This window comes from Phyllostomus hastatus, unplaced genomic scaffold (genome assembly GCF_019186645.2).
Source record: "Phyllostomus hastatus isolate PE091 unplaced genomic scaffold, TTU_PhHast_1.1 phas_contig_58, whole genome shotgun sequence".
In the NCBI taxonomy this organism is placed as follows: Eukaryota; Metazoa; Chordata; class Mammalia; order Chiroptera; family Phyllostomidae; genus Phyllostomus; species Phyllostomus hastatus.
In genome coordinates, this window is record NW_025333916.1 from 23,229,952 (window position 1) to 23,257,630 (window position 27,679).

The 27,679-nt window shown below is 40.9% G+C and overlaps 1 protein-coding gene across 1 annotated transcript in view; it reads left to right on the plus strand.

Moving 5' to 3' along the window:
- Positions 1-341: 341 nt before the first annotated feature.
- The window catches only part of ZNF366 (zinc finger protein 366), a 61,899-nt gene continuing 34,561 nt past the window's right edge, over positions 342-27,679 (plus strand). The window contains exon 1 of the mRNA XM_045848233.1: positions 342-479. The gene's annotated coding sequence lies outside the window, so the exon portion shown is untranslated. The remainder of the gene's footprint in view (positions 480-27,679) is intronic.

A 27,679-nucleotide genomic window follows, 5' to 3' on the forward strand; every position in this document is an offset into this window, starting at 1 on the left:
AAACCAGATACCAGAGACTGCAGGCTCGGGAGAGCCTGTCTCTCTGGAACACCGTTTGTTTGGACAGGCCAGGCCAGTAAGGCGTTTCATCTCTTTAATGCTCCCAGGGCAGAGAGCATTTTTGAGGAATTCCTTTTTACAAAGTTTTTTTTTTGCCCCTTCCAACATTTTGTTTAAGAGAAAATGAGATGTCTATCTTCTGTTTCCTTATTTTTTTTCAGGAAAGCAAAGGGTTGTTGACTTCCTCCCTCTCCCCTCCCTTCCTTCCTTCTTCCCGAAGGTACTCATCTGAGAAAAAGAGAACGAAGTATTGTTCCTGTTCTCTTTCTTAAGTCATTTGAAACACTGTCCCTGTGAGTTCTTTAAGTTCCTTGCAATCTGTACACGAGAGAGAGAGGGAGAGAGAGAGGGAGAGGCACAGAGAGAGCGGGGGATCAGGTAAAGCACTGGGGCTGCTGCAGCCATCCACTCAGGAGCTGGTAAGTCACCCATGCAATCTTTCTACTTCCACCTCCGTGTGCCTGGGATGGGTACTGCCTCGGGCATCTCCAACAGAAAGACCGTACTGGGTGTAATCCTTAATCAGAGGGTATGACTGATGGATGGCCCAGCATTTAAGCTTGTACTTTTTAAAAAAGAGAATACTGATGCATTGCAGAGCTGAGGCTGGCAGACCTGGCAACAGAATTGCACTGGGGCTAAGGAGGCCATTGGGTTAAATCTGAATTTTGGCATGGATGGTGTGGCTGGGTTAGCCAGGAGCCACTGGTGTGTGTGATGTGTCCCATTGCACTGGAGAATTCCTCTCTTGCTCAGTGCTCTGCCTTGGGACTCTTATCAGGGTGTCTGCTAAGACTCGTGGTTTGGTCTGGGGATTTGTTACCCGTCCTCTGGATTGAAGTGCCCTTCTCTTGTTCTTTTCTTTCCACTCTTCACTCTCCAAAAGAGAAATGTTAATTTTTGACTGTTATTCTGCATCACTGAGGGAGGAGGGAAGGGAAGAGGAGAAGGGAATGACACTTTGAATTGTACTGCATGCGGGGTGCTTTTGTGTTGAGGCTTCATGGGTGGGTTGAATGTAAATTTATTATCTACTGTCAGTGGGAAATGTTATCTGCCCCACAGAAGAAGACAAAGATTTTGGGGTATATATCTTTAGTTTCGGAAAACAACATGTAACAGTAATAGGAGGATTGAGATTGATTGCTTGTGTCAGGAGGAGTGAAAAACTAAACTATAGATGTGATTGAGGAATATTCACGAGCCTGGTTTTCCACACACCAATTAGGATGCAGTGAATGAGTCAAGCTTAAAAACATATAACTTGCTTTTAAAAGTCAAAGTTTTTCAATTAAATTTTTCAGAAAGGATAATGTTACCATAAACTCATGATGGAAAGCCAGGAGGGAGGCAAGATCACATTGTCAAAGATAGGCTGGCAAGCTCCCTTGGAAAAACTATGTAAATTTTCTAATATTAATAATTTAATTAAAAGAGGTATTAAATGGGTGAAAGACAAAAACCATACAGACTTTTAAGATATTCCTTTCTATGAAATTTGCTGATTGAGGTCACCTGGAATGTGAAGAGTGTAATAAAAATATCCAGTCTCTTATTTATAAATTAATTTGGCCAGACTGTACATTAACCACAATCAAGTAATTAATCTTTATTCAAAATTGAGCCATCGTCTTAATAAGAGTGAGAAAGTATATGGAAGTGGATTGTTACATAGGTTTTGTTGCATTAGCAGACTTCTGTTCTCTTCTCCTTTTTTCAAGAGACTTTCCTTAGGAGCACTATAAAATGAGTAAGGTGAAAGAGACGTGATTCGTGTTTGCCTGCTTGAGGACGCAAAATCATTGTAATCACAGTTAAAAGTGGTTTCCAGCTCCCCTACCACTGACCCTAGTCACCCATTTCATAGATCTTCCGGTCAAAAGGTAGCAGAAACTGATGGGATTGGGCACTTTGCACCTTTTATCAGCAATCGTGACCCCTGTAGAAAACTCAGGGCTGCGATTTTGACTTGTTTCTTTCAGTTTCACTTTTCCTTGATAATGTATTTAATTTTGTGCCCAATTAAAATGACATCACAGAACACTCTCCAGTTCTGGTTATTGAGTAAAAACATCAGATGCCACACAATGTAGAAAATAAACCTGACGGCAGAGTCACGCCGACCGAAGACGAGGCAGCTGAAGGACATCTGCCAAGGGCACACGGGGCTGCCCGCCTGCCAGCCCGAGCCTTCACTGTGGCCCGAGGCTAAGGAGCTCGGGATGGATACGTGCTTTTCTTTTAAAGAAAAAAATGTATATTCAATATTTCCATTTAAGTCAAGTCATTGCCATGAGAGTATTTGATGAGGGCAAAAGGTTTCAGCTGCCCAAAGAAAAAAGCCATTGACTAGTTTAGTCGGGTTAATGCCAAGCTGGCTTCACTCAATTCCAAGGAGTGAGCTGGCTGGCACTGGTGGAAACTTCCAGTGTGTGATTCTTCTCTGGGGTCATCCCAGGCTCTTTTGTGATATCACGAGAGGAACTCCAGCTTGGAATGATCCAGAATTTGACAAACGGGACATGGTATTAATTAATTTGTGCCCATACAGTACAAATACTCTAACTAAATTATAAATTTGTCATATAAATGTTATGTTAGGATGTGTCCTGTTTCTGTGTGCTGGGATGTGACTCAGGCTTCAAAAGGACAGGCTTCGTTGTTATACAGATTTGGGTTTGAAGTCCAGTTTTGTGACTTACTGACTGGGACTTATTCCAAGTAATTAACCCCTTTAAGCCTCAGTTTCCCCAAATGTAAAATTGCATCAACATAATATCGTTGTCGTGAAGATTAAATAAGATTATTTATGCAATGCAGTTAACACAATGTGTGGCAATTAGGAGCCCATTGATGTCACTTGTAATTTGTTGAGTCATGTTAATACTTAAAGGTGCTGTGTTTGTTTAATGTAGGGAATAGAATACTTCTCTTATAAATTTGTGGCATAATTCTTGATCAATACTATACCAAGGGTCAGTGAGAACAAAAATTATTCCTCATAGCTTTTGAGTTAGGCACACATTGAGTGAGGATATCCTGAGCCCCAAATTCTTGTAAAATAAAGGAATGTAGAGACAAATATTTTGATACTCATCTCCGATAATGGCAGAAATGCCAGATTCAGCCACATCGAAATGCTAGCTGTGTTCAGTAGCACTCCATGCAGGGGAAAGTTTGTCTTGGGATGAAAGTTATCAATTTAGATGAGTGTTCGGAGATACTGCAATCATACCATAGACATTTCATTCTCCCTTTCACCCAGTTTCCCATGCTCTTGAGCTCTGTGTCTTTGGTGACCTTTTCCCTGGCTGTGGAGGGCTGGAGGCACTTTTGTTGGAAACCGTCGTGGCAGTTCCATGAGAACCAGAGAGAAAAGGACTTGAAGTAACGGGCTCTCCCACTACCAAGGGCTAAGTGTACTTGGAGGTCCTGCTCCTCAAACATTTAGTGTGGAACCACGGACCTTCACACCAATAAATGGTGTGTGTGGGGGTGTGTGTGATCCAACCACATTTTTCCCCTCACTCTAAACTTCAAAATGTACATGCTAGTTAGTTTGTAGAGTAATAATGGTACTTTAACTTAGGTCTTAATTAAATTTCCCTCTATACTTTCCAAATGCAAAGCACACAACTACCAACAATCACCCAAAATCACCCAAATCACCAGTAACCAAAACCTGTGAAGTTATTTAGTTAGAATAAGAAGCTCTGATACAATTGAAACTTGTTTGGGCAAATTAACATTGGGAGAGCAAACTGAAGCTCAGTTGTTATATACTTATATGCAAAAGATGTTTTTTACTGAACCTTAGTGCAATAGAACAAAACCAGACTGAGTGTCAGAACATTTCTCTCCTGTTCTGCCACCCCCTGTATATGAGGCTTGACAGCTTTCTTTGTGTGCTTGGACCTTATAGTTTTCCCACCTATAAAATGATGGGGTTGGACCAAATCAGTGATTCCTAGGGTGGGGCGTGTGTGTGTGTGTGTGTGTGTGTGTGTGTGTGTGTGTGAGACTGTGTATAAGAACTCACCTGTGGGCTTGTTTACACTCTTCTTTTCTCCTGCCCACTGCACTATAAGATTTATGAGATTCGGACGCTGACATCCTGTGACTCTTTTAAATGGATGGTCAGCGTCTTGCCCTGTGTTCTTCAGGGTTGCTCTGACAATGAATTAAAATGCATGTTCTAAGAACCATGACTTTAAGCGGAATTCCTATTCAGCTTTGGACGTTTTCTTTAAAAGTCAGTGTTGAGTACATCGATGATTATTCTACAAGAATTACAGAGTAAGGCCTATGCTAGTCAGTCAGGCAGTCTGATGAGACGGATCGATGTTCTATCACCATACGTAAACATAAAAAAAGCAGTTCCTGAGACCTAGAAATATTATGATTCTACATAAACAGCCCTTGTTGATGTATGCACTTCTATATTATTTGTATCTTATTGTGAGCATGTATTCTTAATCAAAGAAAACACAAATACTAAAATTTTTTGTTCACTTTTTAAAAATGTTGGTGGCGTCAGTCTCATCAGTTTCTTTCAGTTTTGTTTTGTTTTTACCTTTTTACAACATGTGCTGTGCTGAGCCTGTTTTAGAAGTTAGATCCTGTCCCTTGGTTAGTGGTAACATGGAAGGGCGAAAGATTGATAATGGTATTTGAAAAACCAACACTTATCATGTTAAGTCTGCTGTAATTATAAGAAAAATCTGTAACTTATAGAAAAAAATTGCTTTGATTTCCCTGATTTTGTTTCTACCTCAATCACTCAATATTTTTCCTCTTACATTCATATGGCCAATTAAGCAAAGCACCAGTAGGTGTGGGCCTCCATCTGACAGGAGCAGAGATGCAACGACCGTGCTGGTGTAGTCTCAGAAACAGCTAGCCAAACACCACATCCGTCTAGAAGAAACAGTGACATTCAGATAAAAGAATAAGAACATGTCTGCATCAGGAGTTATGTGTAACATAGAAGCTCACTAGAAAGCAAGCATCACAAGGACAGCAACTTTGTTAGACCACCTGTATGCCCAGAGCCTAGAATAGCACACGGCATATACCAGATTCATACTAAATATTTGTTGAATAGATGATGTCATAAATAAGTGGGCTGTAGAGTAAACATGCTACCTTTATATACTGCCAAATCGGCAGTTAATAAGTAAAAAAGTGATTCAAACTTTTTGGGGGGTCTGGACAATGCCAAATTGCCAGTCTGGTGTATTTATTCCCCTCTGAATGGGCTGGAATTACAGCTTGTTCCACCATTACATGCATGGGGCTGCTACCTGTATGTGACCGAGCCATCTTGGAAAGGACACCACCCACTTGTTCATGGAGATAAACATTTATCAGATACACAGAAAAGACTGTTGGTTGCATTTTGTTTTTCATTTGTTTTCTGGGCAGATGATGGGTTAGCAGATTGTTTTTGGTGAGAAAGAGAGTGGTCATTTGTTTTTCCTTGACTAAAGGAGCTGTGAGCCAGGATTCAGCCTTGTAGGAAATGCTGAACGCTCCCTGTTTTTTTTTTTTTTAGGCAGGGCTGTAAATCCAAGTTAAAGGGATGCCTCTTGGGCTGGGTTTACACAAATACGAAGGGGTGAATTCAAGGATGGAAATGTGATATCCTTGTGGAGCACAATACCCTTTCCTTTATATAATTAGGCCATGGAGACAGCCAAATGAACAAATACTGGACTGAGGCAGTTTTTCACTTATTTGGCGAATTTGAAGTGGTAAGTATAAATATAACAACAACACTGGGGTCTAAGGTTTCTGTTAGTTGAGGTAGAAACGGAAGAAGCTCTCTCTGTTCACATGGATAAAGCTTGTCCCTTCGGTGCCAAGCACCAGGGCCCACAAAGGCAATTCTGACCCATTCTCCTATTTTCCTTTGATACGTTCAGGCCTCACTATTTTCCTTTGATACGTTCAGACCTCTCCCTAGGATGGCCACTGATACTAAGTGTGAGAATGAGATAACCAAAAGAGCACCACCACCTCCAATGGCCACATTTACAGAGGAGTCATTACCAAGTTTGGGGCCTGCTCAGAACTCTACATACGTCATTTCACTTACCCCTCCCATTCTAAGAAGTAGGTGCTTTATAAGCCCCATTTTAGAGGTGAAGAAATGCAACCACCTTGTTCAACAGGCACACTAGAAGTGATGTTCAAGGTCACTAAATCTATTTATGTTGCTCGTTTATAGGTTTCTCATTAAGAAGAAAGTGTAATTAATATTTTAAAAAATTAAGTGTCCCTTAAGGCAGTACTCCTCAAAAGTATTCCAAGAACCAAAAGCACAGCATCACCTGCAAGTCTGTTAGAATCTCAGGCTTCATCCCAGACCTCCTGCATCAAAAGCAGCATTTTAAGATGATCTCCATGTGATTCAGGCCTCAACGGCACTACTTTAGGCTTTTGTTCTATGTGTACACAGATTGATTTTGGAGTGTCAGTCCCTGTTCCAAAGAGTTACAAGGTTAACTTTGACCTTGACCAAGAACACATTGCTCCCTCCTGGATAGTGGTGTTGCTGGACTGCTCTTGAGTCTATTCAGCTCTGAGCAACATTAGGCATGATTTCTGTGGTCTCACTCAGCAAGTTAACTCCATCTTGAGGGATACTAATAATCTCAGAGAGGAAAGGTCTGGGATATTGTTTTCCAAGTGTGTTCTGAACTCCAAACTTCAGAATCACCTGGGGAGAATTCCTAGGCCTTTCTCCAGGTCTAATAAACTTGGGGCGGGGTCCAAGTCTCTGTCTAGTCTACAGAATATTGGCTCAGAGTAAGAAAGTCCCAGCAGGGGCAGTGACAGGTATTTTGGGGATATCACCCAAAAAAGATGTTCAGTTTTTTTGGCAATTTAAAAAATATTTAAAAGCCACAGTGTAAGAGAGAATACCTCAGAGTCCTTCCAGGAAAAAGATACTCTGCCAGCTTTTTTCTTTGAATGCTAATGAATGGGGACAAGAAACCCTGCTACCTGCCTTGAGTCTCTCGGAGAGAAGGGAGGGGGGTCCTGGGTCTCCAGCATCACCACCAAGGAGCAGATGCCAGAGCACACACCTCACGCTCCCCAGTTAGAAAACTCTGCGGAAAGAATCCTTGGAGTTTCCTTTGCACTGGGGACTCACCGTTCTCTCTTGGAACAGAAATCAAGAGGGGGCTATTGTTGGAGGGGTGGAGAAAGGAAGCAGGGCCGGAAGAGAGTGAGGGAGAGGACCGGAATCGCCTACAGTCTGCTTCAGCCTGGACAAAACTGGGCCTCTGCCTGGATGGAGATGATGGTATTCCCTCTTAGTGGAGGCAGGCCCTCTGGTCTTCTTCCACAGGAAGTGAAGGGAGAGGAAAAACTTGAGGTTTTCAGCACTGTTTCAGGGAACTCCCACCACAATGCACCACCACTTCATTTCTTGCTGTTTCTCCAGTTCATGCAGTTTTCTTTCCCACAACACAGTGCAACTTCCTCTTCCCCCATCACCCCCATAGACTTTTTCAGTTAAAAAAAATGTACAAAGAGAAGTCTTTCAGCACTACCCTAAAAATATATATGTATATTGAACACTTTTAAGGTGCTAAGGAGCACTATACTTAATCTACAAAGATGGGGTTTCTGAATTACTAGAACTTTAACTCTCAGGATGAGGAGCATGCAAAAATTCTACATGGTTACTCCTAGATGTATCGAGAATCCTGACTCCTACAAGGTTTTTAAAGAGCTATGGGTATTGTCTTTCTTGAGTGCAGGAGATACCCAATAATGGAGCACGCAAGTTGGTGTCTCCTCCAACATCATCCTCAGCCCCCCTGAAACCCAGTCACTTCCTGGCACACTCACCCATCTAGGACTCCATTAAGATACCCAGGAATGCAGAGTTCCTATCTCTTGGCTGTAGCCACAAGATATGAAAAGGAATGTTAGAGAAAGGGTGGAGAGCCCAATTTTTTGGAAAAGAAGGTGCAGTCCAACACAACATCATTTTGAAGAAGATAATTCCATTTGGTGTGCCTTTACAACCCCTAAGTGCTCATACCATGGCTTACCTTGGCTCCTTTCTGCTCCTTCTGAGCCTCCTAGAAGAGGCATTTTGGCCTCACATATTTAATACATGCAGTTAGGGAGACACTGAACCATGAGCATATCTTAGCCCAGAAGGATCAGGACATAAAGTGCCAAATTTATTTGCTCTTCAACCAAGTGGAGTTGGGGGTAGGAAGAGTTGGTTAACTTAATAAAGTGCCATCTCTTCTGTATGTGGCACATCTGCCTTACGCATGTGTGTATGAACAGACACATACACAGCCTACCCAAAATTACTGGCTCTTATGGAAGGAAACCATGAATTAGCACCAAATTGTTTATTTGACTCAAGAACATGATATCTGATTTTCAGTCCCCTGTATTTCCAAACAGATTTACTGTCATAACTATATATTTATTAACAATGTTAAAAAGAGCTTCAATTTTGTTAGCTAATGGCAGTGGGGTAGAACGTGAGAGATGATTTAACTATTATTGCAGGCAATTCATAAGTGCTTCATTCACTTGATGTGTGTTGTTTAGAGAATGTTGCAGGAGAGAAGGCTAAACCTGGATTCAGTTCAGAGGTTTGAGTGTGCTTGTTGACACATAAAAATATGGCAAATCAGTGAATCTAAATGCATATGGACATGTAATATATGATACAAATATCATTGTATATCAAAGGAGAAAGTTGGATTATATAATTATTGATGTTTGGACAACTAATTAGCTATTTGGGAAAAAATAAACTTATATCCCTACTTTATTTTTTAAATTAAAATAAATTCCAGATTAAGGATTAAAATCTTAAAAATAAAAACATAAAAGTACTAGAAAAATAGACTTATTTATTTTTAATCTTGGAGTAGGGGAGTTCTTTCTAGTTTTACCCAGGCTTAGCATTTACTATACATTTTATTCCACTAAAAAAAAAGCTCCTACAGGACCCAACTCAATAAACAAGGTCAAAATGCAAACAAAAAACTGGAGGAAACACTTGTAATGTGTATCACAAAGAACCAAAATGAACAGAATACAAGCCAATGACATGAAACACACATTTCCCATAAAGTAAAATAGTTAGCTCTTAAATGTGTAAAATATAAAGACACTCATCCCATTTCATAAAAAATGCAAATTAAATGGTGACTCCATTCTTTACCTACTTGATGAAACAAAAGAAGAAACATTTATCAGCATGTGTGCTTCCAAGGATCTGAAGAGTACTGTCCTGCATTGAGAGTGTAATGGTGAAACAGTAAAGCTTCCATAGAGATCGACATGTGAATGCTACCAAAATGTAAAACTGGCTCCTCTTTGAATTTATCCTACAAGTATAAGGTGCAAAAAACATATTTGCTGCAGCATGACTTCAAAAGAAAAACAAAAGATCAGCCTTAAGATAATTGTCTATTGATTAGGGATTAGTTAAATTAAGCAAGATGCATCTATAAAATGAAACATTATGCAGCCCTAAAAAATAATAAAGGAATAGAACAGAGTCCAGGAATGAACTCTAGGTATATGCTCAACTGATTTTGACAAGTTGCAAAAGTAAAGGAATGATCATCTTTGAAACAAATGGCACCAGAACAAGTGAATATCTATATGCAAAAGGAAAACTGAATTTAGGCTCTTACTTCATACCATGCACATGGATTAACTTGGAGTAGATCATAGACTTAAATATAAAATTTAGAATTGTAATACTTTAAAAGGAAATATAGGAGAAAATATTTGTAACCTTAGGTTAGTCAACACTTTCTTGGTTCTGACAAAATACACAAACAAATAAATAATTGACAACTTGGACTTCATCTAAATTAAAAACTTTTGTAGTTCAAAAAAAGGACATCATTATAGAAATGAAACACAAGCCATAGAGTAGGAGAAAATCTTTGCAAAGTAAATCTGATAAACACTTGTTTCCAGAATATATAAAGAACTCTCAACTCAATAATAATAATAAAAAACAGTTAAAAACTGGGAAAAAATTATGAGTGGATATCTTAACCAAAGAAGATATACAAATGTCAAATAAGCACATGAAAAGATACGCAATATCAGTAGATCAGGAAAAGGCAAGCCAGAGTCACAATGAGATACCCCTACACATCCAATAAAATGTCTAAAATGAAAAAGACAGAAAATACCAAATGTTGGTGAGGATGTAAAGAAACTAGAGCTCTAATAGAGAGCTGGTGGGAATGTAAAAGGGTACTGCCATTTCAGCAAACAGTTTGGAAATTTCTTAAATAGTTATATGTACATATATCATGCAACATGGCAGTTGTACTTCTAGAGTAACTAATCCCCCCAATTAAGTCAAATATCCACATAGACTCTTACACAAATGTTCACAGTAGCACTATTCATAATATCCTCAAATTGGAAGCAATTCAAAGGTCCACTACTCGGTGAGTGGGTAAACAAAAGGTGGTATATCTATACAACAGAATACTACTCAGCAATAAAAAGAAACTCCTGTCATACACAACTTGTGAGCAAATCTCAAAAACATCATGCTAAGCCCTACCCAATATTATTTAGGGAGCCAGATATACAATAAATATTGAATAACTTCATCTATGTGGAATTTTGAAAAGCACAGAATTATGGAGGCAGAAAGTGGATTGGTGGTTGCCTGTGGCTCAGGTGGAAGCCGGCAGTGACTGCAAATGAGCATAACAGAACCTTGGGGGATGATAAAATTATTTCAAAATTGGATACTGGTAATGACTTCACAACTATAGGCATTTTCAGAAACTTATCACACTGACACTTAAAATGTATAAATTTTATATTATATAATTTGACCACAATAAAACTATTAAAAAGTTGAGAAAAAATGAGGCAGCCTTACATGTTCAGACAATGGAACAATCTCTAACCTGGATAGTTAAGTGAAAGAGCAAGATACATCTAGTAGGTAGAATGCTGTAATTTTTGTGTTTGAAAAAGAAACCTGTTTTTGACATGCCTATGGAATAAGCAGAAACCTATAGAGTATCTCTAGAAGGACACAATAGATCTGCTAATACGATTTGCCTTTGGGCAGGGGACCAGATGGCTGGGGTGGGGGAAAAGTGTGTAAGGGAAAAATTTTCACTATGCTTTTTTACTTAATCAAAAAGAATAATTGAGAGAGAAGAGAAGGAGAGAGTTGTGAGTTCCACACCGGCTCTGTGATCATGGGCAACTGCCCGAGACTCTATTTCCTGATTTGTAAAATGAAGGGGCTAGCCAGTTGATCTTTAAGGATACTTGCGATTTTAATTTCCATACTCTGCAAATTGTGTTAAGGATGATCACCTCACACCTGTCTACATTCCTCTTGTCCTTTCCCTGCCAGCATGTCATCAACTGCCACCTAGAAAGCCACGGCCAGAGGCTTTGTTCTTTCTCACTCATTTGCCTCTCAACTTGTTGGGTCCCCATCCTCGTAGCAACATGTAAAACAGGGGCGTCTGCCAGGGTGAGGAGGCAGCCCAGAAAGCCTGCTGTGAGGCAGGGGCAAGACTGCACAGAGGTGCAGTTACGACCCATGTTTAGGGGCAACCTGCTGAGGTGTGACCACGGGGTTGTAATTTCTTCATCTACAGGACAGGTATAAAATCGCACCGCCCTCTTAGGCTTTGTTATGAGGCTAACGAGTGATGATAGTTCATGCCATTGCTTAGCACTGTGCCTGGTAATACTCGATAAATGTTACCCCTTTTCATTATTAATCTAACTCCTCCTGCCCATGGGCCTTGGGGCTTTCCTGGAGGCATCTGAGTTATTAAGCTGTGTACTCATTTACATGTGAACCAGGAGTCCTGGCGATGAAATGGCTTTTCTGTTTTCAATCCAACAAACCCAAAAGGACAGACTGGAGTAATTTCTACTGCCAATATCATTGAGGGACACTTCTTCCAAGATTGCATCCCCTGGAGGCAATTATATCCTGAAAATGTGATAGATGCCGGCTGTAGAATTGCAAGATTGTGACATTATGCTGGGGTTGAGCCATTTAAGTTAAACAGCGAGTTTCTTTCTGCATGATAAATGTGCCTTGAATTACATTTAAATCAAAATAGCATTAAATATTAATATTAGGACCATTGTATGACTTCCTCTCCATGGTAGCCATTTAATAACTATGAGCTGCAGCTTCAAACCAAACCAAAAACCTCCCATCACCATCTTGTGCACATGCCCATTTCCCTGGCGTATCCTCAGAGCTGCACCGCGAGAGACGCATCTGCACTGGCAACCTCTGGGGTCCTGAGGCTTCAAGCCTCTCAGCCATTGATAGCAGCCAAAAGACATCTATATTTACTCTTAGTGAAAACCCTTAAGTAAACTGAACTCCCTGTGTAAGGTGGTAGTGAACCCCTTGCGCGTGCACTCCCTGCCTTACAGATGATCAGATCACAGTCTAGAGCTAGATCCCAGAGGCATAGTTGAGTTTAGTGGGTTGCCCTGCTTACTAGTTCTTTCATGTGTGTCTGTCTCTCTAACTACATTGGAAAGGTTTTCACCAGGGTCTGTTTTTAACCATTTTTGTAGTCCCCAGGATAAGAGCTGTCCAAGTCCTTTCTGGTCTCACATTAATTCTGAGATCCTCTGAAAAACCTCTTGTTATGTCCACTTAGAGATGAGGAGACAGGCTCAGAGGAGAGAGTGAATGCGGCTGGAGCCATACAGCTCTGTGCATGTCCGAGGGTCTGTGGAGCTATGGCAAAGAGCCGGAAAGTCTGTGTTTGGATGTCACGTGCCTACTGTTCGCATACTGACCGAACAGTGTTTTGAAAGTAGGTGATCCTCTGCTTTTCCGATCTGGCTATAGTGTAGGAGTTAGTAAAATATAAATTAATTTAAAGATGTTACTGAATTCAAAACAGCTTTTGGCTATTTTGTATCCTTTATAACTTACTGGAGATTTGCAAAATAAGTTTGTTTGTTTGTTTATTTATTTATTTATTTATTTATTTATTTATTTATTTATTTATTTTGAAATTTACAAAAGGAGTCGTCATGCTGAGAAGCCACGGGACTGTTGCAGCAGACCAAAGCTGGGGTTCACTACTACCTCGTGGGGAGGTGCTTTGAATAATCATGGTCTTCTGGGGGCAATGAACTTTTCCATTCTCAAACTGCTTCCTAGAATAAGTCTGTGTATTTGATAGAAGTCTAGAAAGCATCTGGAAGTATATATCATTATTGTTTAATTTCTTCATTCCAACAGCTATCTACAAAAAAACCCCAAACCCTCCTGGTTCCTTCTTTTATTATCTGTGTGACCTGTGCAATTTGTTTAACCCATTTGTGTCTCTTAGTTTCCTCGGTGGCCAAATGAGGAAAGAGTCGTGCCTACCTCACAGGGATACTGTGGCAGTCATTTGAGTGAGCATAGGAAACAGTCAGCAAATGTCATGTTAGGCACCGCTTGCCACTGTTTCTGACACAGAGTTGGGATGTGATAGACATTCTTAGAGTCAGTTAATGAATTAATGAAAATGTGACCTAGGAATCAGGGGCAGTTCTAGACTATGTAATTCTTTATCAACATGTCCTCAGTCACAGGCAGGCTATTAGGGCAGCTGCTTTTACCCAAATGTCCATTTGGGAATATTCACTCCAGTGAGCTCAAGCTAGAGAGATGATAATGTTTCCACATCTTCTCGTCCAGCAGACTTTACAAGTCTACCAACTGAACGTACTAGATTCATCAAGACATGTGCTTAAGGGATCAGGCAGAAAAGATTTGGGCTTGGAACTGAGGTCAAGTACAGGCCTTAGTCCTCATTAACAACTATAGGAGGAAACAAGGCTAGTAGACCATTAGACAGGCAGAGAGAAGCAATGCTTTCTTGCTACAAACCGAAATGCTGAGGACCACAGTTACAGGAGGGTCAAAGGAAGTTAGAATGACCTTTGATAGCAGGCTCAATGTTTATCTAGCTTAAAATTTCACTTTCAGATCATTCCACAATAGTTTTTTTAGCGTCATTACATAAACAACCTTTGAGCCTCATAGAAAGTTTTTTTTCTTCAGTGTTTTCAAAGTGTGGTGTTGCAGGTAGAAGAAGAGTGCTGGTCACTAGTACTCTGGGATGGGCTGCCCCGAGGCTCGCTGCTAGCTGGCACAGTTGTTTTAACAAGGTCTCAGGCAGATGGGTCAATGAGAGTTAATCAGCTTCTCAGAACTGGCTTTCCCCCTTCCACCCCAAGACCAGCCAGTGAAAATGCCATCAGTTGCTGCTCCTTGACTATCTCTTGCGGATGAGGCCCTGTGCTGGCACCATGGAAACTAAAGGGAAGAAGATCCAGTCCAAGCCTTCCAGAGGTTTCCAGTAATTTAATGGTTATACTGAATGGAGATGAAAGCTTCCCTTGTCACCTCCCTCCACTGGCCCTGTTTCTACCTACTGGGGTCACAGGAAACAAATCCAGCTCATCTAAATGTCAGCTCTTTGAAGTATTTGAACAGGAGCTATTAAGGCCCCAGGCCTCCAACACGCCTCCTTCATAACACTGCAGATTCCTTCCGCCGCCTCAGTGAGATATCCCCAGTTCGTCCCTCTCTACAGGGTTGGCCGGGAATGGCCCCTCTCCCCATCCCAGTGGTTTGGCCAGTGCACAGCAGAGCTGGGCTCTCTGAGGCCCATTTTCAGGGTCACAGAAGCTCTGGGATTCTTCCTCAAAAGGTCCAGATGAAGGGCCCTGGAGTGAAAACAAGGAACTTGGAATGAGAATTACTATTTTAAAAAATCATGACTATTTTAAACTTTATTTTTATTGTTGACACTATTACAGATGTCCCCCTTTTCCCTCACTTTGCCCACCTCCACCCGGCCCCTGCCCCTTCCCTCTGGCCCTCACCACACCGTTGTCTGTGTCTATGGGCTGTGCATGAGATGTTCTTCGGCTACTCCCTTCCCCGTCTTTCAAACTGTCCCCTTCCGCCTTCCCCTCTGACAGCTGTCAGTCAGTTCCATGCGTCCATGCCTCAGTTTCTATTTTTGTTTATCAGTTTATTTTGTTCATTAGATGCCAAATATAGTGAGATCATGTGGTGTTTGTCTTTTTCTGACTGGCTTATGGTACTTAGCATAATAATCTCCAGGTCCATCCATGTTGTTGCAAAAGGAATGAGAATTATTAATTTGTCTTATGTTTTTCTATCTCCCCATCCCTAACCATGTCTTAGATCTCCCTCCTTCCTCTTCACAGCCAGGAGAATATCTTCCTACCAGGGTTGTTAGGGAGCCCAAATACCAGTATACGTACTACATATTTACTGAGTGCCTTTTTATACATCAGAGGCTTTCTAATGTTTATTTTATGAAATCTTATAATAACCCTGTGAGTTGGGTTATTATTTTTTATTGCCATTTTCTATATGGAAATTGAGGCTCAGAGATTAAAGAACTTGTCCCAGTTGACGCAACTTCAAAGGTTATATAGTTCTATCTCATCTGTATTCCATTCCTTTTTCCTTCTCTCCTCAAAATTTTCAACAATTTGGAGACCCACAGCTGTAATAAATGCCTTCTAAATTGATTAACTGAGATTTACCCTTTGAGTAAAGCTCAAAGACATGGCCTTCCAGAGTAATTTCAGGTAGGAAATGTTTTTCCTTCAAAATAAACTTAAACACCCTAAGAAGGTATTGGGCTGGTGGCCTAATTGAATAAGTTGTTAAGTGATTAACTCAAAGTATTTACTCAAAGCAACAGTGGCAGCAGCCCAGCTGGCTTCCCCAAGTCACAGCCTGGGTCAGAGGGAGAAAGAGACAGGCCTTTTAAGGGGCCAGTGAGGAAAAAGCTAAAAGCTTGAGGTCCGACCATCTTCATCATTTTCGCTGAAAAGAAAGCTGGCACTCAGGAGGACAGGGCTCCGCCTCCGTCCAGGACAGATGACCTGCTTGCTATAGGAGAGTCAGAACTGGGTCCCCATGGGACACCTAGGCCCGGATTCCAGCTTTATGATAGCAGCACCGTGCTGTGGGGTAGACTGCTCCCTGTGGTTGGAAATTTTCAGAGTTCATTGGTTTTGCTTTCTGGACAATTTCTTTCATAAGACCCTTAGCTCCTTTCTCTTTTGTGCATTTCAGAGAATCAGGTTCTCTTCTCAACATGGGAATTCCCAACCCGGGTCCATTCCAGGGGGCTCTCTCATTTTTTAAAAAAGGTATTAGGGAATACTTTAAGAGCTCTTAAAATAAAGTTCATTTTTATTTTCCTTTCATTGAAAAACTCTGAAGATTAGCATAGCATAGGGCTGATAAGGAAGGGCTGGGAAGGATCACAAAGTAGAGAAATTCAGTGAGGGAGGAAAGAACTGACATTGTTTAGCACTTGCTGTGTGCCACGCATATTACCTATTGGGTAACCCATTTTAATCTTCCTCCAGATTGATGAAGTAATGTATTCATCAGGATAGACTAGCTTATGCTTTAACAACCTCCCTCCTTTTGTATGTTTAACAAACAACCTCCCAGAAAAGAGAGAAAGAAAACACAAGGGTTTATTTCTCGCTTTCCTTACATGCCCATTATAGGTAGCAGCTGTAGCTTTGACTCAGGTCCTCAGGCTCCAGGCTCATAGAACAGCTATTATTGAAAATGCTTGAGGTCGCTATGGCAAAGGGAAAGAAAATTATGTGGAATCATGGATTGCTTCTTGGAGATTCCACAGAGAAATGACACGTATCACTTGTACTCACATTTTATTGGCCAAAAAAAGTCTCATGGCCATGTCTACATATAAAGGGGACAGGGAAATGCAATTCAACCATGTGCCCACAACAGATAGAGATATTTAATAAATAATGTTTAATAAATATTAAGAAATAGTTAATAAATATTAAATATTTAACAAATAAAGTGTTATTAGGGCTGAGAAAATGGATGCTTAGGAAAGTCAGGAGGTGGTGGAGCTGGGACTCACAGCCTGATTTTCTGACTTTGTCTCCTGAGCTCTTTGCTCTCCTACAGTGGGTACATTCTACAGGCATGTCACATACATGGTTTTGTACCTTCTCGCCAAATGCTATGCTGGGCTAAAGTGTCCTCGGGGCTGAAGGAGATACACAGGCATGTGCACCTGGGTGAGGACAGGTAAAGCCATATCCTGGTTACTGTGGCTCAGCCTTTTCTTTATTTTACCCATTTCAATTCTCTTTAAAGACATGAAATTCTCTTTCATGTCTTCAACATGAAATCATGAAATCATTATGTAACAGAAGTTTCATCTTTGAACACATGCCAGATTTTTCTTCTTCATAGCTTCAAGTGTGATGGGTTTCCTTGCTTATTGCTTTTATTTGCTGAATAGTAAGAAAAGGGACACTCTGCTCTTGGTTTGGTAAGATTTCTGCCTGGTGGATGTTCAAGGACAGGGAAGAGCATGGTCCAGGTTTCCTCCATTACTAAGAGTCCCCAGAAAAAATTTTCTTGCTCAAAGAAACAATAAGGTAACAAGATTGATTCCTCTAGTCCTTAGAAAATCAGTCCCAATATTCTCCCTGGAGCCCAGAGGAAAGACTGTTTTTGTCAGTTCTTCTCAGACTTTGTGCATCTATGTACCCCTATGGGGACAGAAAAATCTAAGAAAGAAATCTTAAGTGGTCTACCAGAGGAGGCATTTCAGACTTTAACCTGTCCTGTTTTTCTTTTTTCTTTTTTTGCATTCTGCTTCAGAACATATCTATATTTTTTGGCATTTAAAATATTTTATATTACTCACCACTACTTAAAACTGATAGGTCAAGAAGACACACCAACTTATTCCAAGATTTTTACCCCCATTAGAAACTTGATCTCAAGCCTTCCCCATCCTTTCATAGCACCTGAAAGTGGGTCCCAGGAGGACATAGATAAGGGTCCCTGTGGGTTGGGGGTATGGTGGGTTCCCCTTGGTAGGTAGAGTATCCCAGAAACTGAGAGTGGGTGGAAGAAACGAAGAGGAGGAGGAGGGGTAGGGAAGAAGGGAGAAGAAGAACAGGAAATGGTTTCCAGAGACAGTGTGGAACCAGTACAGCCAAGGGAGCAAGTCACAGTATGGCTTTAAAAAGCACAAAGAAAGAACTCAGAACTAATTTACTGATGAAGACAGTTGTTACTGGTTATATTTTCCTATCCATTAAAAGAGACAAAGTACTTTGTCCCAAGCACAGCTAGCTATAGCCCAAGGCAAATTGTTTAACCTTCCTTGGTTTTCCAGCCATCAGGCATGAACTCAAGTGCTGCTCAGCTTAATGGAGTGTAAAATTTGCAAAACTCTTTGAAGGCAGAGAGTGCAATTTAAGTATTATGTATTATTAAATAAAATACCCGTTTAGGAAAAGAACTCTCCATTAGCATTTTATGAGCCTTAACTAGCAGTCAACACCTGGTAGAGCTGGTTGTCAATTTTTTTTTGACAGAAAAGACCCAGGTGTTGATCACTTAAAATAGAAAGTAAGAGAACAAAGAAACATGCCAAGGCAGTAAAAAATGGCATGTACCATTAAGGCACTGGCTTGGTTCAGAGAAAGGTTCCTGAGCTAAAGAAGATCTCCTTTACGGGAATGGAAAAATATAGGGCCAGGAAATTGCTCAGAGGTCTCTGTCTTTTCCTGTGCCCATTCAGAAGCACTATGTGTTGGCTACTGTTTTGGATCAGAATCTTAGTTTTAGAAATAGCCCAAGTTGTGTCCTTGGAAAGGGAGAGGGTTGTGTGGTATATTTGTGTGCAGTGGGGGTGGAAGAGGAATTAGAGGGAGGATGTTGGAAAGAGCCATTTAGATGCTCTCTGGAACCAAACTGCTTCCTTGGGCCTCACAGACGGTTATAGAAATCAGATGGGAGACTGAGCAGTTGATCAGGGCTTAGGGAGCCTCAGAGTCCCTGGCACTAGCTCCAAGGTGGAGCCCAGTCTACCTCCTGACAACACAGGCCAAGTCTGCATGTTCACGCTCGATGGCTGGGCTCAAGCACACCAGTTTTTTTTTAGGTGCATAAGCTGGGTCTTGATCTTTTCTTTAATAAACATATATGGAGCAACCACCTCCTGGCAGACACTGTATTAGGCCCTGGGAGTGTATCAAGGAACAAAAGACAAAGTGGGGATGGAGAGAAGATAAGGAGTGCTGGGTGAGGAGGAGCAGGGTTAGAGTGGCCTCATAGAAAATGTGATATTGAGCAAAAACTTGAAGGAAGAAGAGAGAGAGCTGAGTAGGATTCTTGGGGAAGAGCTGTCTAAGCAGAGAGAATAGCAGGTGTAAGGCCCTGAGGGGGACAATGCCTGGTGTGAGTGAGGAACCACTAGAGGCCAGAGAGGTTGGAGTAGAGTAAGCAAGGGGGAATGTGGTCAGGTATGAGGTCAGAGGGTTAACTCTCTCATGCAGAGCCTTGTAGGCTATTGGGTAGACTTTGGCTTTTACTCTAAAATAGAAAATCACTGGAGGGTTTTAGGCAGGGGAGTGACAAAATGTCACTTTTATTTCAATAAAATCATTTCAACTAGTGTGTTGAATAGGCTAAAGAGAGTCATGTGTGGAAGTAAGGAGAAGAATTAGAAGGCTATTAGGAAGTGATTTTCCATCTAGTTCAGAGAAAAAGCCAAAGTTCCTGGGAGAAAGGTGTTGTGGCTTGGACCAAGATAGAGGCAATGGAGGTGGTAAGAAATGGTTGGATTCTGGATAGACAATGAAAACATAATGCATAGCATTTTCTAATCCATACCCTGGGTTACTCAGGTGCTCTTTCAAGGGGTATGTTAATGAGCCATGAAGGAGTGCAGAGAGGTGTTCCCTCTCCTCTCAAGAGTATTAAAGGAAGAAGAGGCAAGATTCTTGTTGGTACAAACTGCCTTGCCTTTCTTCCTTTGTCCTTCTTATTAATTGAGGCCCTACTATGTGCCAGGCACTATGCTGGGAGACAGTAGTGAATGTTAACTAACAGACTTGCTGCTCTGCTAGAGCAAATAGTCTACAAAGGGAGCCAGGCATTAAGAAATAATCATACAAATAAATGTAAAGTGACCACACTGATATACTCAGAGTGTTAAAATTGGTATATCTGCCCTGGTCAGGAGGTGCTGAGGGAGGGACACTTGAGCAGGGATTTGAATGAATAGGTGTCAACCAGGCGGAGAAGGCAAAGGGAGAAGAATAGTGTTCTAGGCAATGAGAATGGCATGTCTGGAGGTTCTGGAGGGAGGGGGAGCATCATATGGATGAGGAACCAGAAGAAGGCCAATATGAGTAAAATGCAGAAAGCTCAGGGAACGTGGGCAAGATGCAGCTGAAGAAATGGATGAGGGTCAGGCTATGTTGGGCTTGTGGGCCATGTTCAAATTTTGAACTTCATTCTGAAATCAGTGGGAAAGTATTGGAGGCCTTCAAGCAGGGAAATGGCAGTCACATGCACTTGTTGAGAAGCTCACTACGGCTGCTTTGAGGGGAAAAGGTGACAAGAGTGTAGTAAGAGTAGCGTGGGCGACCACTCATGAGACAAATGCTGCAGCTCAGGTGAGATCATGGTTGCTCAGACCGCAGAGTGGGTGACGATGAACATGGGAGAGGTTTTGAATTGGCCATGAGGGTTGATGAGTTCAAGAATATTTGCTAATGCTTTGTTTAAAATCCTTGTACAAGTGGATATAAAACTCTACTACTTTCATTCAATCAAGCCACAGAAAAAGAAAATTAATTTTCCTACAAACCTTTAAAATAAGACTTACTGCAGGATGATTTTGTTAGTGTTCAGCTTTACTGGAAAGGGGGAGTGGGAGGGAGGACCTCCCTCAGTGGTCTCCAGCCCCACGGCCTGGTTGTATAATAAATTGATGGAATCCTTCATCAACAACAATCTCCAAACCAATTTTGTTCAATAGAAACATAATATAATGCAAGCCACAAATGTAATTTTATATTTTTCAGCAGTTTTATTAAAAAAGTAAAAAGAAACATGTGAAATTAATTTAAATGATCTATTTTATTTAACCCAGTAAATAAAAAAGATTATTTAAACATGTAATCAATCCAATAAGTGTTAATGGTGTATTTTATGTTTTAAATAAATGTTTAAACTCTGTTGTGCTGTTTATATGTACAGCATGTCTCAGTTCAGATCAGCCAAATCTCCTGTGCTCACAGCCCCTTGTGGCTAGTGAGTGCTCAAGGGGACAGCACAGCTCTAAACCAGCAAAGCAGACACACAGCCTTGTACAAAGCAGTGGAAACATCAGTCCTTCTGTATTTAAAAGATAAGTATACATTAAACAGAGCCTCTTAAATGTTTGACCTCTCACCAAGACTTAGAGGGTAGGTGCTCATTTTCACTCCCAAAGGAAGATCACTGTTCATGCCCAGATAAAACAGTGTCTACAAAGAGAGAGAATAGTTCTCAGTCTGAGAGCGTTTTCCTTTTGCATTTTCATCAGCCGAAGGAGGAATGAGTTTAAGGGACCAACATATGGCACAAATGTTAATTTTAAGGAAAATTTGGCACTCTCAACATGCTAAACCATGCTACTTTCTACACGTGGAACTTGGCTTCAGCATTGGCAATACAGTGCCAGATTTTCTTTAATGTCAGGCATTTTAAGAAACGATTTCTCTGAATTTAAAATTACATGCACACAAAAATAAATGGAAATGCTACTGAGATGTTTCTAAATAAAATGAATTTGACCCCTGGGGGGAAACGAGTCCGCAGCTGACCAGAGGCAGCAGTGGACAGTTGGTTGACCATCAAACATCAGCAGAGTGTTATTTTAATTTCCAGGCAACTTATTGGAATTCTATAGCACACTAACCAGATGGTAATCTGCCAAGAATATCCAAATCTGTGGGGTGGAAGGAGCCTTGACAGTTTTCCTTGAGGATTCTTCCTATCTGTTGACATAACTCACCTACACTACCTAAGTCACATGAGCAGGTGAGAATTACCCAGGGAAAATGATCCCTCCTGTGTCTCAGCATACTGCTGCATGGAGCCATCCTCATGGTCAAAATCATCTGGTGAAATATTTTGAGCCCTAGATTTGTTCTTACCAAGTTTCCTTTACTTCAGTTTATTAAATCCACCCTCCAAGTTCAGACTTTACTCTTTCAACTTCATTGGCTCATGGTCATCCACATGCTCTTGGGGTTTCTTTTCTGGGTCATCGTACACAGCACAGGTAAAGTGCTCATTTCAAGATCACTCTGTCTTGCCTGTGAGTCTGGGTTCAGATTTCCAGTTATTGCAAATCCCCACAACAGGGAGAGATTGAATAGTGTACTTTCCAATGGGACGATAAAACAGTGCAGGAGGAGGAGGAAATTGGGAATGAGTCAGAGCCTTACAGGGACCAGCACAGAGTCAAGGTCACCAGTGGGAAGGTGATATATGAAGTGAGATTCCAAACACTTAGGCTCTAGAACTTTAAAACTCTCATATTCTCCCTGTGCCTGTCAGATTGAAACGTTAATAAAATCTGAACAAGATCATGTCTGAAATCCTCTCCCATGGTCCAAACATTCTACAATTAATTCTCTTCATCTCATGGGGGTTTTGTGGGGACTAAATGTAATAATGGGTATGAGAGGTTTGTGAAAATGTTGAGAATTATCTCAATGTAAATTACCACAAATATCACGAAACGATTCTTTCAATGAAGCTGGAGTTGTTTTTTATTCCTGTTACAGAAATGTTGGCTCAATTTTGGGAGCTTACTTAATTCCAGGTGGAAAAAGTAAGTAAAAAATACATTTAAAGAAATGAGTTTAATTCCCAGTCAGGGTACATGCCCGGGTTGCAGGCGAGGTCCCTAGCTGGGGATGCATGAGAAGCAACTGATCGATGTATCTCTCACACATTGATATTTCTCTCCCTTTCTTCCTCCCTCCCTTCCCCTCTCTCTAAAAGTAAATAAATAAAATATACAAAAAAAGAAGTGTGTAGTTTAAGTATAAATTAAGGATACCTTTATGGAAATCAATTTAGCATATGTATTAAGACCTGAAAATTTATATCCTTTGATTTAGTAATCTATTTCTAGAGAATCTAATCTATGGAAATAGAGACTCAACCAAGACTTATATATAAAGTTGTCTACTGCACTATTACTTGTGCATTGCATAGAGATGGACAGTAAATAGTGTTATAAAAGAAAGCATTTAGGCTTGAAAGAAACAAACTGAAGTATTAACAGTTGTTTTTTGGGGGCTATTATTATTTTCATTTTCTTCTTTAAACATTTCAGTATTAAATTTTACAAGTGTAATGAATTTATATTATCTAAAGGTCATTAAAAATAAATTGTGTAGAGTAAGTAGGTCCCCTTAATCTAATTCTGGTGCCAACTCATTTTGCCTTTCGATCCTTCTTGATCAATAACGGCCAGTTTTTCTCAACTGCTTTCCCGACTTCCTCCTTGTCCTGCTCACCACAACGCCATGTACACAACACAGGACTGTGGCGTTCGGACTCTCAGAACAGGTCCACCAGTATCTTACTTGGCTTTTCCTCACCACCTCATCAATTTGCCATACAATTCTTATTCAGTTTAAATCCAGCTATTCCTATACATTTTTACATTGGTTTGGAAAATGTCCTTCACACTGGTGTTTGTCTCTATTCATGGAATGTCATTTGCATTTGGGTGGTTTAGTTTCATGAATGGATTTTCCCCAGTGTGATTTTGCCTTAGATGAGCTTCAGGTCTTGCGTACCTCATACCAGACACTTGCAAAGCAGGAACGTGTGGGGCTGCTTCCATCTTCTCCCTAAATATATATACAGCTGCCCCTTGAACAACGCTGGGGTTGGGGGGCCAACATGCCATCCCCGAGCAGTTGCAAACCCACATATGACTTCTGACTCTCCCAAACATAACTGCTAATAGCCTACTGTTGACTGAAAGCCTCATCAATGACATAAACAGTCAATCGAAATATACTTTGTATGTTAAGTATATTGTATGCGGTATTCTTACAATAAAATAAGCTGGAGAACAGAAAATGTTATGAAGAAAATCTTAAGGAAGAGAAAACATATTTACTGTATTTATTGAAAAAACAAATCCACGTATAAGTGAACCAGTGCAGTTCAAGCCTGTGCTGTTCCAGGGGCAGCTGTGCATATTTCTTGCTCCCTTCATCCAAATTCTCAGAGTTAAAATCTTGGTTATATTTGTATATGCTGTTTTCACAAATTTTAAATCTGACATTCAGTCCAATCCTTGTCTCCATTATCATTCTCTGAATGTCTCAGGCAGGTTCAGGTTTATTGATATGGAGATTGCACACACCCATGTACACGTATACATCTTAACTATGCCAGCTATAGTCCTGTACGTTTTGTCAAAACATTTCCATTACTGGTGATTCCATAATAATTGGGTGTCTGGGTGTTTCTTGAAACTATCCAAGGAAGTCTTTTTTTAATCTGCCTTTACAATTGTTCCTGTGCATTGCCTTCTCACAGCTTTTGGTCTATTTTCCACACTAAGTAGTCACTGGTGTGAATGATTTGTAGAAGCTCTTAGATATCAAATAACACCACCTTTATGTTTTGTGTTGCATTTTTCCAGTTTGTCATTTCCTTTTTAATTTATGTAATTTTTACATACAGAATTTTTCCCCTTATGTAATCTAGGTATTCAACTTTCCTACTTTCTAACTTTTAGACAAGGGTTTTGAAAGTTCACAGGTTTAAGGCAAAGACACACAAAAGCCCTCACAACCAAAGAGCTGGAGCTGTGGGCTTTGAACGAAACTGGTGCCGTGTTTCCCACCACACTGTTGAAATGCCTGGGCAGGAGTTAGGTCAAAGAGAAAGGGCTGGATTTACACTCATCCCAGGAAGAAAAAGCCCTTTTGAAACTAGAAGAACAGAAGTAGGAGAGTCTCTTGGGAGGAAAGTGGGGAGAGATGGCAATGACACTTATGTGTGTGTTTATAAGAGTCATTTATGTGACTAGAAATTGGATGACTATTCTGTAACCTTTTCCAAGTTCCTAAGCTTTGGTTTGATTTCAGGGGATTTCTGGGGGCCAATTCCTTCCCAGACTTGGGCAATCTGAATGATTCAGTGGCTGGGGTCCCCTGGGTGCAGGGGAACCCTTTCAGTGGCCAGCAGTGTGGTGAGGAGGTGAAAGGACCTGCCTCACCATGACTCTGACCAGTTCCCTGACGATGGCAGCACCGTACATGCCTGGAAGTGTTTCATGTTTACAAGTGTCTTTCACATACTCTATCTACTTTGTTTGATTTTTACAGCAGCTATATGAAGCAAGTGGGGCACACCAAGACTTCTTATTCTCCTTTTTACAGAGTAGAACTAAGTAGAATTTCAAATTTAACTGACTTTTCAAACTCTCTTAATGATTGAGTTATGAAGCAAGGTGAGGTGTGCAGTCCACTATGAAGGGCAGCATGGCCTAATGGAAGGTGACCAGGCCCATAAATTGGGCACATCTGGGATGAAATGCCTGCTCAGCCACTCTGTGACCTCAGGCAAGTAACTTCCCTTCTGAGCTTCTCTTTCTCATCAATAAAATGGAATAAGGGCACCTGCCTTGCAGAATTGATATAGGGATTGAATATAATGCTCCATTTTCTTAAATTCTTTGATTCTGTGGTGTGATTTTAGTGTCACCTTGAAACTTGCACCAAAGGAGTGGCATATGAAGACTCTTGGAAGACATGGGAGAGCGGGAAGAGCCCCCGCACAGGGCCTGGTGCTGAGCGGATGCTGCAAAAACTTAACTCTTCCTCCGCCGTGCCAACACACAGACCCCTGAGAGCTAAGATGCACTCAGAGGCTTTCCTCCTCGTGTAGTTTATAACCCACTCATTCAAAAGTCTTTTCCCATCATAACATTTAGTCTGTTGCTAGCCCTAAGAAATATGATTCATTAAAAAAAACTCAATTCTACTTACTCAGTAGACCACTGTATAAGTAGGCTCAATGAGTGCTTGCAATAGCTCATATAGAAATGTAACAGATCTTGAAAGGAGATTATTTAAATAAAAGTTTCCAGCAACAAGTCTCAAGAGAGGGCTTAATGCCATGGCTTAGAGTTATTTAACTACAGCCTCATGGCCAAGTGCAGGCCACTTGTTGTTTTTGTTTGTAAACATTTATTGAAATACAGGCACTCCCCTTTGTTTGCCTAGCAACTATAGCTGCTCTCCTTACAGCAGCAGGGTTGAGTAGTTGCCGCCGAGACTATAGGCCTCACAAAACCAAAAATATTTACTCTCTAATTCTTTACCAAGAGTTTGCCAAACCCTGGCTAAGAGCTGCTACTTCCAAGCTATGTGACCGTAGACAGATCAGTTATAACCATTGCGCCTCAATTCCTTATCTATGAGACAGGGATAATTATAGTAGTGATTGAAAGAGATAATCCGTTAAAAGCCTTGCAACACAGCTGTCATGGTGACTACTAATGCCATTGATTTATAGCAAAGTCCTTTGATTAAAACACTCAACCTGACCCAGGGACAAAAACCTGATTGTCCTACCCCAGCTGAAGGTTCCTCCCTGTGGTTATCAACAGCAGCTAGATCCTTTCCTGCCACGATAGTGTTTTCTTTTTTTTTAATATATTTTTAAAGATTTTATTTATTTATTTTTAGAGAGGGAAGGGAGGGAGAAAGAGAGAGAGAGAGAGAAACATCAATGTGCGGTTGCTGGGGGTCATGGCCTGCAACCCAGGCATATGCCCTGACTGGGAATCCAACCTGCAATGCTTTGGTTCGCAGCCCGCACTCAATCCACTGAGCTATGCCAGCCACGGGATAGCGTTTTCTTAAGCTCAGCCATTTCAATGCCATTCATTCAGATTCCAGAATATTACAAGTATACTCTACCTTTCCTATACTCTATACTTAATGCAGACATTTGGATGAGTGTCATCGAATATTTTCCAATAGTCTGTGTACCCTATCTAGGAGAGAGATAATTGAATGAAGCATTTTGTTGGAATTAAATGTCAAGGGAACCAGCTGCTTCTTTCCAAAAATATGAGCTAGATATTCCAAAAGGTGTGAACCATCGATCAAAGCAGAAAGGAAGATTTTACATTTTGTTGTTTATTTTGGGGAAAAAAATTTTAAAGAAAACCATGCAATGGCATTGAAAGCTATTAAGGAAGCTGAAATAACAGCAGCCTCTTTTACCTCCTAAATATAGTGGGGAATGCTTTCTCTATGTAAAGAAGAAGTCTTATACTATAGTCCAATCAGCATATGGAGGTGATTTCCAAGAGAGAAGTGAAAAGAAAAAAAATCCCACAGTTCAACCTTTCAGAAGTATCATAGTCATGCAGGAAGAAAATCTTCTTGCATCCTCTTCCTCATTGTTAAGCATTGTGGGTGGGGCCTTGGGGGAGGTGGAGGCTTGGGAGGAGAAAAAGGGGTGGGGAGGGGTCTCCCGTCTAAGATCCATATGCACACAAATGGTGCCTTTGTGGTATCCACCCCCCACCAGAGTATAGCATGATCTGTCCAGGCTGTGTCTCTTTGTGGATTACTGGGACCCCCAAATGGCCATTTCCATCGGCCATGTTTCATCAACTCAGCCTTGAGATGGAGGAGAATCTTC